This window comes from Somniosus microcephalus, unplaced genomic scaffold, assembly GCF_052327205.1.
Source record: "Somniosus microcephalus isolate GS21.2 unplaced genomic scaffold, FLI_Smic_1.0 scaffold1, whole genome shotgun sequence".
NCBI classification, from domain to species: domain Eukaryota; kingdom Metazoa; phylum Chordata; class Chondrichthyes; order Squaliformes; family Somniosidae; genus Somniosus; species Somniosus microcephalus.
This window is the reverse complement of record NW_028225188.1, coordinates 2,808,729-2,821,276: the sequence shown is the minus strand read 5'-3', so window position 1 is coordinate 2,821,276 and position 12,548 is coordinate 2,808,729. Positions and strand designations below refer to the sequence as shown.

At 50.7% G+C, this 12,548-nt stretch overlaps 1 pseudogene; it reads right to left on the bottom strand.

Annotated features, from left to right (window-relative positions):
• Positions 1–5,985: 5,985 nt before the first annotated feature.
• On the bottom strand, positions 5,986–7,765 carry LOC147084146 (dehydrogenase/reductase SDR family member 4 pseudogene; annotated as a pseudogene).
• Between the last annotated feature and the right edge of the window lie 4,783 nt (positions 7,766–12,548).

The window sequence follows — 12,548 nt, the reverse complement described above, 5'->3', positions numbered from 1 at the left end:
ACATGTAGTCTGTTTTCAAAGGATTTGGGAAATAGATATGTTTGGCCCAGAAATTCGGGTCGGAGGCTTCCCGTGGGTGCAAGCCTCCGACCTGCACTTACCTAGCATGCCGGCCGTTGTGCTGTGGGCCCGCGTGGGATTCCGATCCTGGGCCTCCTCCAACTGCCGGCGCGCAGTGCTTGCGTATCCCAGGGGCGCAGTTAGTTTGAAGCATCCCCTGGGATCACATGGGCCATGGAGAGCCAATGGTAGCCCATTCATAAATTTGACAGGAAGAGCTGTCAAAACTATAAATACTATAAGCCCCAAAACATCACTAAAACTTCAAATACATTTTTAGAAAAACATCACATTTTTAAAATAACTATAAATTACATAAAATAACTATTTTAAACAATAATTTAAATTTTTGAAAAAATTAATTACATTTTCTAATGGGGCTAAAAATAAACTTACCTTTCTTTAAAGTATTTAAAAATAATAAACCTGTGGAAAAAATGTTCTAACTTTAATTAATTCACCACTTACCTTGTTAAAAGCAGGCCTTGCGACTGCTTTTCACATGTGTAACTCCTGGAGACTTACCCTCCCGGAGAAACCTGGAGAAAAAACGGAAGTTCCAGGCGCACGCGCTGCCTCTCCGGCGCACGCGTTCGACCTCTGAACCCCTTCCTTTAAGGGAACGGAAGTTCCGGTTTCCCGCGTACGCGCAGTGCATAAGAACATCAGAAATAGGAGCAGGAGTAGGCCAATCGGCCCCTCGAGCCTGCTCCACCATTCAATAAGATCATGGCTGATCTGATCCTAACCGCCAATCCACTATCACAGAACCATCTCCTGAATCTAACAGAATTAGACACACGAAATAGGAGCAGGATCAGGCTACACGGCCCCTGGGCCCACTCCGCTACCCACAGGGCCATGACCGATCCGAACCTAGACTCATGTCCAAATTCCTGCCCGCTCCCCATAGCCCTTTATTCCCTTTACTTCTAGGAAACTGTCTATTTCTGTTTTAAATTTATGTAATGATGTAGCTTCTACAGCTTTTTGGGGCAGCATATTCCATGGACCTACCACCCTCTGAGTGAAGTAGTTCCTCCTCATCTCAGTTTTGAAAGAGCAGCCCCTTATTCTAAGACTATGCCCCCTAGTTCTAGTTTCACGCATCATCGGGAACATCTTCCCCGCATCCACCCGATCCAACCCCTTCACAATCTTATATGTTTCAATAAGATCGCCTCTCATTCTTCTGAACTCCAATGAGTAGAGTCCCAATCTACTCAACCTCTCCTCATATGTCCATCCCCTCATCCCCGGGATTAACCGAGTGAACCTTCTTTGTACTGACTCGAGAGCAAGTATGTCCTTTCTTAAGTATGGACACCAAAACTGTACGCAGTATTCCAGGTGCGGTCTCACCAATACCTTGTACAACTGAAGCAATACCTCCCTATTTTTATATTCTATCCCCCTAGCAATGAAAGCCAACATTCCATTGGCCTTCTTAATCACTTGCTGCACCTGCATACTAACCTTTTGAGTTTCGTGCACCAGGACCCCCAGATCCCTTTGTACTTCAGTACTTTCCAGTTTCTTGCCATTAAGATAATAACTTGCTCTACGATTTTTCCTGCCAAAGTGCATAACCTCACACTTTCCAGTATTGTATTCCATCTGCCAAATCTCTGCCCACTTACTTAGCCTGTCGATGTCCCCTTGCAGGTCTTTTATGTCCTCCTCGCTCACTACTTTCCCTCCCATGTTAGTATCATCTGCAAACTTTGATATGTTACACTCGGTCCCCTCCTCCAAATCATTAATGTAGATTGTAAAGAGTTGGGGACCCAGCACTGACCCCTGCGGAACACCACTAGTTACTGATTGCCAGTCTGAGAATGAACCATTTATCCCAACTCTCTGCCTTCTGTTAGATAGCCAATCCTCTATCCATGCCAGAATATTACCCCCAATCCCGTGATTTTTTATCTTAAGCAATAATCTTTTGTGTGGCACCTTGTCAAATGCCTTTTGGAAGTCTAAATACACTACGTCCACTGGTTCCCCTTTATCCACCCTATACGTTACTTCCTCAAAGAACTCCAGCAAATTTGTCAAACATGACTTCCCCTTCATAAAACCATGCTGACTTTGTCCTATTAAATTATGATTATGCAAATGTCCTGTTACTGTCTCCTTAATAATGGACTCCAAAATTTTACCTACCACAGATGTTAGGCTAACCGGTCTATAGTTTCCAGCCTTCTGTCTACTGCCCTTTTTAAATAAGGGTGTTACATTAGCAGTTTTCCAGTCTGCCGGGACCTTTGCTGAGTCCAGGGAGTTTTGGAAAATTATTACCAATGCATCCACAATCGCTACCGCCACTTCCCTCAAGACCCTAGGATGTAAGCCATCAGGTCCAGGTGATTTATCCGCCTTGAGTCCCATTATTTTACCGAGTACCACTTCCTTAGTGATTTTGATCATGTTTAGCTCCTCCCCCCCTTTAGCCCCCTGTTTGTCCAGTGTTGGGATAGTCTTAGTGTCTTCTACTGTAAAGACTGATGTAAAATATTCATTCAGTGTTTTTGCCATCTCCATATTTCCCACCATTAATTTCCCGGTCTCATCCTCTAAGGGACCAACATTTACTTTAGCCACCCTTTTTCTTTTTATATAACTACAAAAACTCTCACTATCTGTTTTTATATTTTTTGACAATTTGCTTTCATAATCTATCTTCCCTTTCTTAATCAATCTTTTTGTTATTTATTGCTGTCTTTTAAAGTTTTCCCAATCCTCTATCCTCTCACTAGATTTGGCTGCCTTATATGCCCTTGTTTTTAGTCGAATACTATCCTTAATTTCTTTACTTAGCCACGGATGGCTGTCTTTTCTTTTACACCCTTTTCTTCTCAGTGGAATATATTTTTTTTGGAAGTTGTATAATAACTCCTTAAATGTACACCACTGATCATGTATCGTCTTACCCTTTAATCTATTTTCCCAATCCACTCTACTCAATTCCACTCTCATACCTTCATAGTCTCCTTTATTCAAGCTTAGCACGCTTGTTTGAGATCCAACCTTCTCACCCTCTAATTGAATATGGAATTCAACCATGTTATGGTCACTCATTCCAAGGGGATCCTTTACTAGGACATTTTTAATTAATCCCGTCTCGTTACACAGGACCAGATCTAAGGTTGCTTGCCCCCTGGTCGGTTCAGTTACATACTGCTCAAGAAACCCATCCCTAATACACTCAATGAACTCATCCTCAAGGCTGCCCTGCCCAATTTGATTTGTCCAATTAATATGATAGTTAAAATCCCCCATAATTATAGATGTTCCCTTATTACAAGCCTCAACTATTTCCTGATTAGTACTCCGTCCAACAGAGATGCCACTGTTCGGAGGCCTATAGACTACGCCCACTAGTGTTTTTTTCCCCCTTATTATTACTTACCTCCACCCATACTGTTTCATTATCCTGACCTTTTGACCCAATATCATTTCTCTGTATTACAGTGATTCCTTCCTTTATTAACATAGCCACCCCACCTCCCCTTCCTTCTTGCCTGTCCTTCCTGATCATTAAATAACCTGGTATGTTTAATTCCCAGGCATTGTCACCCTGCAGCCATGTTTCTGTAATGGCCACAAGATCATACCCATATGTAGTTATTTGTGCCATTAACTCGTCTATTTTGTTACGAATGCTACGTGCATTCAGATAGAGAACTTTCAAAGATGTTTTGTGACACTTAGTTCCTGCTTTTGCCCTTTTTATTACTTTACCTTTTACTCCATACCTTCTGCCCCTTCCTGACACGCTCTGGTTTTTAATTTCCCCACTGCTACCTAAGTCTATGACCTTCTCTGTTGTCATTTTTATTATTTGCTCTCTAGGAACCTCCCCCCCCACTAGTTAGTTTAAAGCCCTCTCTACAGCCCTAGTTATATGATCCGCCAGGACTCTAGTCCCAGCACTGGCCAAGTGAAGCCCGTCCCAACGGAACAGCTCCCTCCTGCCCCAGTACTGGTGCCAGTGTCCCAGGAAGCAAAACCCATTTCTCCCACACCAGTCTTTGAGCCACGCATTTAACTCTCTAATTTTATTTGGCCTAGCCAAATTTGCTCGTGGCTCAGGTAATAATCCAGAGATTATTACCCTTGTGGTTCTGCTTTTTAATTTGGCCCCTAGCTGCTCAAACTCCCTCAGCAGAACCTCCTTCCTTGTCCTATCTATGTCGTTGGTACCAACATGGACCACGACAACTGGATCCTCCCCCTCCCACTCCAAGTTTCTCTCCAGTCCAGAGGAGATGTCCTTAACCCTGGCACCGGGCAGGCAACACAGCCTCCGGGACTCTCGCTCTCAGCTGCAAAGAACTCTATCTATCCCCCTAACGATACTATCCCCTACCACTACAACATTTCTTTTAACTCCCCCCACTTGAATGGCCCCCTGCTCCACGGTGCTGTGGCCAGGTTGCTCATCCTCCCTGCAGTCCCTGCTCCCGTCCCCACAGGGAGTAAGAGCCTCGAACTTGTTGGACAAGTGCAAGGGCTGCGGCTCCTCCAACACTACCTCCTGGATCCCCGTACCTGCCTCACTTCTAGTCACACCATCCTGACCCTGGCCACGGACTACATCTGAATTAATTAATCTAATTGGTGTGACTACCTCGTGATACACAGAGTCCAGGTAACTCTCCCCCTCCCTGATGTGTCTCAGTGTTTGAAGCTCGGACTCCAGCTCTTCAACACGGAGCCGGAGTTCCTCGAGCAGCCAACACTTACTGCAAATGTGATCACCGTGAGCATCAATGGTGTTCACCAGCTCCCACATATTGCAGTAGCAACACATCACCTGATCTCCCATTCTATGTAATTAATTAAATTTATTAATATTATTTTTAAATATCCTCTGCCCCGATTCTAGATGGTGAATATCACACCTTAGAAACTATAAACCAAAGAGATTTAAGCTTAAAAGGGAGAAATACTTACCAACCAATCACTTACCCGCTTTCTGGTGACGTCACACTTGGATTACTTTTTACCTCTCTCCTTCCAGACTGGAGACTGGTACGCCTTACCTGGTCTCTGGGACTTTTATAGCCCCGCTCTGCCGCTCAGGATTCCCGCCGACGCTGTGAGGCCTTACCTGGTCTCTGGGGCTTTTATAGCCCCGCTCTGCCGCTCAGGATTCCCGCCGACGCTGTGAGACCTTACCTGGTCTCTGGGGACTTTTATAGCCCCGCTCTGCCGCTCAGGATTCCCGCCGACGCTGTGAGGCCTTACCTGGTCTCTGGGACTTTTATAGCCCCGCTCTGCCGCTCGAGATTCCCGCCGACGCTGTGAGGCCTTACCTGGTCTCTGGGACTTTTATAGCCCCGCTCTGCCGCTCAGGATTCCCGCCGACGCTGTGAGGCCTTACCTGGTCTCTGGGGCCTTTTATAGCCCCGCTCTGCCGCTCAGGTTTCCCGCCGACGCTGTGAGGCCTTACCTGGTCTTTGGGGACTTTTATACCCCGCTCTGCCACTCAGGTTTCCCGCCGACGCATGCATGAAACCGGCACTTCCGTTGGGCCTACGGGTGAGTACCCAGCGCGTACTCACCCGTGGAGACCCGAATTTCTGGGCCAGGTTATTTTGTCATTTTCCTTTGATGTAGTTAAAATATATTATTATGGTGTATAAAAGGAGCATGGTTTTCAACAGTTTGCCAGAGTGTACTCAAAAGATACAGAAACGGGTAAAGTCACTCTCTGTGATGACCGATCACCTTTATTGATGCACAGTAACGTCTGTTCCGGATACTCCACTACGAAGTCTCGTGCTTACTGGAAACGTGTTGTTGTGAGCCAGAGGGGAAAGGAGGTTGCTTAACAAAAGGCGCTATAGAAATGCAAGTCGTTCTTTTCTTTCTGCATCTCCAGATAGAATTGCGAGAATGAAAACGACAGGAATCGTGTTCAATGGTTTCTAGATTTTATTGACAGGACACCTCCTGCAGAATCCACACTTTGATTGTGATTATTTGCTGGGCATCTTGATACCACTCTCCAGTTGCAGTTGACACACGAAGAAAGAATTGCCAAGTTCGGCCAAGCAATGCCACAAGTTTTTTCTATTAGTTCATTCGTGAGAAATGAGTGTCACTGGCAAGGCCGGCATTTATTTCCCCATTCCCCAGTTGGCCCAAGAAGGTGGTGGTGGACCTTCATCGTTGTAAAGGTTTGATACAACTGAGTTGCTGACTAGGCCACTTCAGACGGTAATTAAGAGTCAACAATGTTGTTGCGAGACTGGAGTCACATATACAACATGACGAATTTATATAGCGCCTTTAACGTAGCACAATGTCCCAAGGCGCTTCACAGGAGCGTCAACCAGACACAAACTTGGCCCTGAGCCACACAAGGAAATATTTGGGCAGGTTGGTCATGGAGGTAGGTTTAAATGAGCATCTTAACGGAGGAGAGAGAAGTAGAGAGGTTTAGGGAGGGGATTCCAGATCTTAGGGCCGGGAGAGCTGAAGGCACAGCCATCAATGGAGGGGCGAAGGAAGTGTGGGATGCACAAGAGGCCAGAATTAGAGGAGCGCAGGGTTGTGGGGCCGCCGGAGAAGGTTACAGAGATGGGGAGGGGTGAAGGAAGTGGGGGATGCACAAGAGGGCCAATGTAGGAAGAACGCAGAGAACTCAGACAGCTGTAGGGCTGCAGAGGATTACAGAGTTGAGGGGAACGATGAGTGATCCCGGAAGGCAGCTGGATTGAGAAGCATCGAGAGCGTCCCAGCTCGAATGTCGACCCGTCGGCTCAGAGCCGGCAGTGAAAGCCTCCGCCCACCACGATGGTCTCCCCAGTGATGTAGGTGGCGTCCTGCGAGCAGAGGAAGGAGACTGTACCGGCGCACTCCTCCGGCTCACCAATCCGGCGCATGGCGATGCTCTTCTCGAACCGCCGGCGTGAGCCCTCATCTGACCACAGGGCGGAGCTGAAGTCGGTCTTGATGATGCCGGGGGCCAGGCAGTTGACCCGGATGTTGGCGGGCCCCAGCTCGTTGGCCAGCACCTTGGTCAGGCCCAGCAGCGCTGTCTTGCTGACGCTGTAGGGCCCGATGGCGGCGAAGGGCTGGTAGCCGGCGGCGGAGCTCACCAGCACGATGGAGCCCCCACCTTGCCGCTCCATGTGTGGCACCACCAGCTTGGCCATGAGGAAGGGGGCCTTGACGTTGACCTCGAAGATCTTGTCCCAGGCCTCCTCCGGGCAGTCCAGGGTCCTCCCGGCGAAGGGGTTGACGGCGGCGTTGCAGACCAGGATGTCGATGGCTCCGTGGCGCCTCAGCGTCCCACCGACAAGCTCCTCCAGGTCCGCCCGCTTGCCCGCGTGGCAGACGGTGCCCGAGACCTCCAGCCTCTCGGCCCGCAGCTGGCCCAGGGCACTGTCCACGTTGGCCTGCTTGCGGCTGCTGATGACCACCCGGGCCCCATCCCGGGCCAGGCGCCGGGCGATGGCCAGCCCAATGCCCCGGGTGGAGGCAGTCACCAGGGCCACTTTGCCAGTCAACAGTGCAGGGTGCATGGTGGCAACAGCGGGGACTCTGACCCCTTTATTCGGTCAAGTGCTTTCCTGCCGCCCTCAATGGGCGGGGTCAGGGCTCAGCCAATGGGAGCCCGACCTCCGCGCCGAGGCCTCCGGGACTTGTAGTCTCCCCAGCGCCACACACGTGTCCCCAGGGGCCAATCAGGAGGCAGCCAGGTGAAGCTGTCCAATCAGCGCCCGGGAGGGCCGGGCAGGGCTGCTTGGCTGCGAGGAAAATGGCGGCGGTAGACGGGGAACGGCCCTTTAATTATCTCCAACCACCGGACGGAAAGCAGCCAGCGCCCTGATCGGGGTCGCCGCTGAGCAGCGGAGAACATTACCCCAGCGGCCGGCCGACCCCCCGCCCCGTCAAACGGCCGCACCGAGGGGCGGCCGCCTGGAGCGGCGAGGCAGAAAATGGCGGCGGCGCTTTCCTCCCCGTCCTCCTAGGCCCCGCCCACCCTCAGCGCTGCAGCTCGTCATTGGATAACCCACATGTCACTCAGCAGCCTCTTGGCCAATAAATTAGCAACAAACGGTGGAGGGGCGGGGCGGGAGCCCGGCTCCAATTGTCAGCCAATGGCTCAGTGAGCAGCGCCCTCGCCTCCGAGTCACAGGGTCCCGGGTTAGAGTCCCGCCCACCCTCAGCGCCGCAGCTCGCCATTGGATAACCCGCATGTCACTCAGCAGCCTCTTGGCCAATAAATTAGCAACAAACAGTGGAGGGGCGGGGCGGGAGCCCGGCTCCAATTGTCAGCCAATGGCTCAGCGGGCAGCGCCCTTTCCTCTGAGTCAGAGGGTCCCGGGTTCGAGTCCCGCCCACCCTCAGTGCCGGCTCTCGCCATTGGATAACCCGCATGTCGCTCAGCAGCCTCTTGGCCAATGAATGAGCAACAAACGGGGGCGGGGCGGGAAGCGGGTCCTGGGTTCGAGTCCCACCGCCGACCTCATTACAAACCTTGATCCAAACATGGACAAATGAAGCTAAATTGCAATTTTACGAAGAGTTCATCAGGATATAACAATCAGGGTGAGTAAAGCTCCCTCAACACTGTCCCACCAAACACTCCCAGGGCAGGTACAGCACGGGTTAGATACAGAGTAAAGCTTCCTGTACACTGTCCCATCAAACCCTCCCTGGGCAGGCACAGCACGGGTTCGATACAGAGTAAAGCTCCGTCTACACTGTCCCATCAAACACTCCCGGGGCAGGTACAGCACGGGTTAGATACAGAGTAAAGCTCCCTCTACACTGTCCCATGAAACACTCCCAGGGCAGGTACAGCACGGGTTAGATACAGAGTAAAGCTCCCTCAACACTGTCCCATCAAACACTCCCGGGGCAGGTACAGCACGGGTTAGATACAGAGTAAAGCTCCGTCTACACTGTCCCATCAAACACTCCCAGGGCAGGTACAGCACGGGTTAGATACAGAGTAAAGCTCCCCCTACACTGTCCCATCAAACACTCCCAGGGCAGGTACAGCACGGGTAAGATACAGAGTAAAGCTCCCTCAACACTGTCCCGTCAAACACTCCCGGGGCAGGTACAGCACGGGTTAGATACAGAGTAAAGCTCCATCTACACTGTCCCATCAAACACTCCCAGGGCAGGTACAGCACGGGTTCGATACAGAGTAAAGCTCCCTCAACACTGTCCCACCAAACACTCCCAGGGCAGGTACAGCACGGGTTAGATACAGAGTAAAGCTTCCTGTACACTGTCCCATCAAACCCTCCCTGGGCAGGCACAGCACGGGTTCGATACAGAGTAAAGCTCCGTCTACACTGTCCCATCAAACACTCCCGGGGCAGGTACAGCACGGGTTAGATACAGAGTAAAGCTCCCTCTACACTGTCCCATGAAACACTCCCAGGGCAGGTACAGCACGGGTTAGATACAGAGTAAAGCTCCCTCAACACTGTCCCATCAAACACTCCCGGGGCAGGTACAGCACGGGTTAGATACAGAGTAAAGCTCCGTCTACACTGTCCCATCAAACACTCCCAGGGCAGGTACAGCACGGGTTAGATACAGAGTAAAGCTCCCCCTACACTGTCCCATCAAACACTCCCAGGGCAGGTACAGCACGGGTAAGATACAGAGTAAAGCTCCCTCAACACTGTCCCGTCAAACACTCCCGGGGCAGGTACAGCACGGGTTAGATACAGAGTAAAGCTCGTCTACACTGTCCCATCAAACACTCCCAGGGCAGGTACAGCACGGGTTCGATACAGAGTAAAGCTCCCTCTACACTGTCCCATCAAACACTCCCTGGGCAGGCACAGCACGGGTTCGATACAGAGTAAAGCTCCCTCTGCACTGTCCCATCAAACACTCCCGGGGCAGGTACAGCACGGGTTGGATACAGAGTAAAGCTCCCTCTACACTGTCCCATGAAACACTCCCAGGGCAGGTACAGCACGGGTTAGATACAGAGTAAAGCTCCCTCAACACTGTCCCATCAAACACTCCCGGGGCAGGTACAGCACGGGTTAGATACAGAGGAAAGCTCCGTCTACACTGTCCCATCAAACACTCCCAGGGCAGGTACAGCACGGGTTAGATACAGAGTAAAGCTCCCTCTACACTGTCCCATCAAACACTCCCTGGGCAGGCACAGCACGGGTTCGATACAGAGTAAAGCTCCCTCTACATTGTTCCATCAAACACTCCCAGGGCAGGTACAGCACAGGTTAGAGGCAGAGTAAAGCTCCCTCTACACTGTCCCATGAAACACTCCCAGGGCAGGTACAGCACGGGTTAGATACAGAGTAAAGCTCCCTCTACACTGTCCCATCAACACTCCCAGGGCAGGTACAGCACGGGTTAGATGCAGATTAAAGCTCCCTCTACACTGTCCCATCAAACACTCCCAGGGCAGGTACAGCACGGGTTAGATGCAGAGTAAAGCTCCCTCAACAGTGTCCCATCAAACACACCCAGGGCAGGTACAGCACGGGTTAGATGCAGAGTAAAGCTCCCTCTACACTGTCCCATCAAACACTCCCCGGGCAGTTACAGCATGGGTTAGATACAGAGTAAATCTCCCTCTACACTGTCCCATCAAACACTCCCAGGGCAGGTACAGCATAGGGTAGATACAGAGTAAAGCTCCCTCTACACTGACCCATCAAACACTCCCAGGGCAGGTACAGCACGGGTTAGATACAGAGTAAAGCTCCCTCTACACTGTCCCATCAAGCACTCCCAGAGCAGGTACAGCACGGGTTAGATATACAGCAAATCTCCCTCTACACTGTCTCATCAAACACTCCCAGGGCAGGTACAGCACGGGTTATATACAGAGTAAAGCTCCCTCGACAATGTCCCAGTGAACACTCCCAGGACAGGTACAGCACAGGTTAGATACAGAGTAAAGCTCCCTCTACACTGTCCTATATAACACTCCCAGGGCAGTTATAGCACGGGTTAGATACAGAGTAAAGTTCCCTCTATACCGTCCCATCAAGTACTTCCAGTGTCGGTACAGCACGGGTTAGATACAGAGTAAAGCTCCCTCTACACTGTCCCATCAAACAATCCCAGGGCAGGTACAGCATGGGTCAGATACAGAGTAAAGCAGCCTCTACACTGTCCCATCAAACACTCCTAGGGCAAGCAGAGCATGAGTTAGATACAGAGTAAAGCTCCCTCTACACTGTCACCAGCACACACTCCCAGGGCAGGTACAGCACAGGTTAGATACAGAGTAAAGCTCTCTCTACACTTTCCCATCAAACACTCCCAGGGCAGGTACAGCATGGGTTAGATACAGAGTAAAGCTCCCTCTACACTGTCCCATCAAACACCCCCAGGGCAGGTACAGCATGGGTTAGATACAGAGTAAAGCTCCCTCTGCACTGTCCCATCAAACACTCCCAGGGCAGATACAGCACGGGTTAGATACAGAGTAAAGCTCCCTCTACACTGTCCCATCAAACACTCCCAGGGCAGGTACAGCACGGGTTAGATATAGTAAAGCTCCCTGTACACTGTCCCATCAAACACTCCCAGGGCAGGTACAGCACGGGTTAGATACAGAGTAAAGTTCCCTCTCCACTGTTCCATCAAACACTCCCTGGGCAGGTACAGCACGGGTTAGATACAGAGTAAGGCTCCCTCTACACTGTCCCATCAAACACTCCCAGGGCAGGTACAGCACGGGTTAGATACAGAGTAAGGCTCCCTCTACACTGTCCCATCAAACACCCCCAGGGCAGGTACAGCATGGGTTAGATACAGAGTAAAGCAGCCTCTACACTGTCCCATCAAACACTACCACGGCAGGTACAGCACGCATCAGATACAGAGTAAAGCTCCCTCTACACTGTCCCATCAAACACTCCCAGGGCAGGTACAACACGGGTTAGATACAGAGTAAGGCTCCCTCTACACTGTCCCATCAAACACTCCCAGGGCAGGTACAGCACGTGTTAGATACAGAGTAAAGCTCCCTCTACACTGTCCCATCAAACACTCCCAGGGCAGGTACAGCACGGGTTAGATACAGAGTAAAGCTCCCTCTACACTGTCCCATCCAACACTCACAGGGCAGGTACAGCACAGGTTATATACAGAGTAAAGCTCCCTCTACAATGTCCCATCAAACACTCCCAGGGCAGGTACAGCACGGGTTATATACAGAGTAAAGCTCCCTCTACACTGTCCCATCAAACACTCCCAGGGCAGGTACAGCATATGTTAGATACAGAGTAAAGCTCCCTCTACACTGTCCCATCAAACACTCCCAGGGCAGGTCCAGCACGGGTTAGATACAGAGCAAAGCTTCCTCTACACTGTCCCATCAAACACTCCCAGGGCAGGTGCAGCACGGGTTAGATACAGAGTAAAGCTCCCTCTACACTGTCCCATCAAACACTACCAGGACAGGTACAGCACGCATTAGATACAGAGTAAAGCTCCCTCTACACTGCCCCATCAAACAC